This window comes from Mastomys coucha, unplaced genomic scaffold, assembly GCF_008632895.1.
Source record: "Mastomys coucha isolate ucsf_1 unplaced genomic scaffold, UCSF_Mcou_1 pScaffold12, whole genome shotgun sequence".
Lineage (NCBI taxonomy): Eukaryota > Metazoa > Chordata > Mammalia > Rodentia > Muridae > Mastomys > Mastomys coucha.
The window spans coordinates 65,357,837-65,361,972 of NW_022196894.1; positions in this window are offsets into that span (position 1 = coordinate 65,357,837).

A 4,136-nucleotide genomic window follows, 5' to 3' on the forward strand; every position below is an offset into this window, starting at 1 on the left:
GTTCACTATCCCCCTTTTTTTTTTATTCCAGATAAATTTGGAAATTCATCTTTCTACCTCTATGAAGAATTGATTTGGAATTTTGATGGGGATTGCATTGAATTTGTAGATTTCTTTTGTCAAGATGACCATTTTTTAAATATATTAATCCTGCCAATCCATGAGCATGGAGATCTTTGCACCTTCTGAGATCTTCAAATTCTTTCTTCAGAAACTTGAAGTTCTTGTCGTACAGGTCTTTCATTTGCTTAGTTAGGGTCACACCAAGTTATTTGATATTATTTGTACCATTGTGAAGGATATTGTTTCCCTAATTTCTTTCTTAGCCTGTTTATCTTTGAGTGGAGTAAGGCCAATGATTTGAGATAGTTTTAAGTCCAGTCACTTTGCTGAAGTTGATTATCTGTTTTAGGAGTTCTCTGGTGGAATTTTTTGGGTCACTTCAGTATACTATCATATTATCCACAAATAGTAATATTTTGACTTCTTCCTTTCCAATTTCTATTTGCACTCCTTTTGTTGTCTAATTGTTCTGTATAGGACTTTGAGTACTATATTGAATAGGTAGGGAGAGAGTAGGCAACCTTGTCTAGTCCCTGATTTTAGTGGTATTGCTTCAAGTTTCTCTTCATTTAGTTTGATGTTCCCTACTAGTTTGCAGTATATTGCTTTTACTATGTTTAAGTATGTGCCTTGAATTCCTGATCTTTCCAAGACTTTTATCATGAAGATGTGTTAGATTTTGTCAAATGCTTTCTCAGGGTCTAATGAAATAATCATTTGTTTTTTTTCTTTGAGTTTGTATATATAATAGATTACACTGATGGATTTCCATATATTGAACCATCCCTGCATCCCTGGTATGAAGCCTATTTGATCATGATGGATGATCATTTTAATGTATTCTTGGATTTAATTTGCAAGAATTTTATCTAGTATTTTTGCATCTATATTCATGAGAGAAATTGGTCTGAAGTTCTCTTTCTTTGTTGGGTCTTTGTATGGTTTAGGTATCAGAGTAATTGTGGCTTCATAGAATGAATTGGGTAGAGTACCTTCTGTTTCTATTTTGTGGAATAGTTTGAGGAGTATTGGTATTAGGTCTTCTTTAATGGTATGATAAAATTCTGCGCTAAATCCATCTGGTCCTAGGCTTTTGCTGTTGTTGTTGTTGTTGGGAGACTATTATTGACTGTTTCTCTTTTGTTAGGGGATATGGGGGTGTTCAGATCATTTATCTTATCCTGATAACGTTGGTACCTCGCTTCTGTCTAGAAAATTTTCTATTTCATCCAGGTTTCCTAGTTTTGTTCAGTATAGGTTTTTGTAGTAGGATCTGATGATTTTTTTTTTTTTTTGGATTTCCTTGGATTCTGTTGTTAAGTCTCCCTTTTCATTTCTAATTTTGTTAATTGGGATACTGTCTTTGTGCCCTCTAGTTAGTTTGGCTAAGGGTTTATCTATCTTGTTGATTTTCTCCAAGAACCAGCTCCTGGTTTGGTTGGTTCTTCTTATACAGTTTTTTTTTGTTTCTACTTAGTTGATTTCAGCCCTGAGTGTGATAATTTTCTATTGTCTACTCTTCTTGGGTGCATTTGCTTCTTTCTGTTCTAGAGATTTCAGAAGTGCTCTCAAGCTGCTAGAGTATGTTCTCTCCATTTCCTTTGTAAAGGCACTCAGAGCTATGAGTTTTCGTCTTAGGACTGCTTTCATTGTGTCCCATAAGTTTGGGTATGTTGTGGCTTCATTTTCATTAAACTCTGGAAAGTTTTTAATTTCTTTCTTTATTTCTTCCTTGATCAAATTATCATTGAGTAGAGTGTTGTTCAGCTTCCATTTGTATGTGGGATTTCTGGTGTTTGTGTTATTGAAGACCATCCTTATTCCTTGGTGATCTGATAGGATACATGAGATTATTTCAATCTTCTTGTAACTGTTGAGGCCTGTTTTGTGACTGTGATATGTGATATGGTCAGTTTTGGAGAAGGTACTATGAGGTACTGAGAAGAAGGTATATTCTTTTGCTTTAAGATAAAATGTTCTATAAATAACTGTTAAATCCATTTGGTTCATAACTTCTATTAGTTTCACTGTGTCTCTCTTTAGTTTCTGTTTCTAGGATCTGTCCATTGCTTAGAGTGGGGTGTTGAAACCTCCCACTATTATTGTATGAGGTGCAATGTGTGCTTTGAGCTTTAGTAAAGTTTCTTTTATGAATGTGCGTGCCCTTGCATTTAGAGCATAGATGTTCAGAACTGAGAGTTCTTCTGGGTAGATTTTTCTTTTAGTAAATAGGAAGTGTCCTTCCTTATCTTTTCGATAACTTTAGGTTGGAAGTTGATTTTTTTTTTTTTTTGATGTTAGAATGGCTACTCCAGCTTCTTTCTTGGGACTGTTTGCTTAAAGAATTGTTTTCTAGACTTTTGTTCTGAGGTTGTGTCTGTCTTTGTCACTGAGGTGAGTTTCCTGTATGCAGCAAAATGTTGGGTCTTGTTTATATATCCAGTCTATTAGACTATGTCTTTTTATTGGGGAATTGAGTACACTGATATTAAGAGATATTAAGGAACAATGATTGCTGCTTCCTGTTATTTTTGTTGTTAGAGGTGGAATTATGATTTTTTGGGTATCTTCTTTTTGGTTATCAAAAGATTATTTTCTTGCTTTTTCTAGGGTGTAGTTTCCTTTCTTGTGTTGGAGTTTTCCATTTTTATCCTTTGAAGGGCTGGATTTGTGGAGAGATATTATGTAAATTTGTGTTTGTCATGGAACATCTTGGTTTCTCCATCCATGATAATTGAGAGTTTTGTTGGGTAAAGTAGCCTGTGCTGGCATTTGTGTTCTCTTAGAGTCTGCATGACCTCTGTGCAGAATCTTCTAGCTTTCATACGCTATGGTGAGAAGTCTGGTGTAATTCTGATAGGCATATGTTACATGACCTTTTTCCCTTACTGCTTTGTTTTGTTTTGTTTTGTTTTGTTTTTCAAGACAGAATTTCTCTGTATAGCCCTGGCTGTCCTGGAACTTGCTTTGTAGACCATGCTTGCCTCAAAATAAGAAATCTACCTGTCTCTGCCTCCCAAGTGATGGGATTAAAGGCATGCACCACCACTGCCTGGCCTTCCTTTACTGCTTTCAATATTCTTTCTATTTTTTGTACATTTTGTGTTTTGATTATTATATAACTGTAGGAATTTCCTTTCTGGTCCAATCTATTTGGTGTTCTTTAGGCTTCTTGTATGTTCATGGGCATCTCTTTGTTTAGGTTAGGGAAGTTTTCTTCTCTAATATTGTTGAAGATATTTACTGGCCCTTTCAGTTGGAAATCTTTGCTCTCTATCATACCTATTATCCTTAGGTTTGGTCTTCTCATGTGCTATGGATTTCCTGAATGTTTTGGGTTAGGATCTTTTTGCATTTTGCCTTTTCTTTGACTGTTGTGTCAATGTTTTCTATGGTATCTTCTGCACCTAGGATTCTCTCTTCTGTTTCTTATATTCTGTTAGTGATGTTTGCATGTATGGATCCTGATCTCTTTCCCAGGTTTTCTATCTCCAGAATTGCCCCTCTCTGTGATTGCTTTATTGTTTCTACTTCCATTTTTAGATCCTAGATGGCTTTGTTCAATTTCTTCACCTATTTGGTTGTGTTTTCCTGTACTTCTTTAAGGGATTTTTGTATTTCCTCTTTATGGGCTTCTACCTGTTTACTTGTGTTCTCCTGTATTTGTCTAAGCAAATTATTTATGTCTGTCTTAAAATCCTCTATTAGCATCATGCGACATGATTTTAAATCCACATCTTGCTTTTAAGGTGTGTTGGGGTATCCAGGACTAGCTATGGTGGGAGAATTGTGTTCTGATGTTGCCATTTAGCCTTGGTTTCTATTGGTAAGATTCTTGAGTTTACCTTTTGCCATCAGGTATTTCTGGTGCTAGATGGCCTTGTTGTCTCTGGATGGAGCTTGTCACTCCTGTGGGTCTGTAAGACTGTGTCAGCACTCCTAGGAGATCAGCTTTTTCCTGGAGGAACTTGTGTACAGGGGGTTTAGGAACATCCCAAGCTCTGGGTGCAGATGGTGACTGGAAGGATCCTGTTCCAGCTGCTCCACTGTTCCTGTGCCCTGTGTGCTCCTCA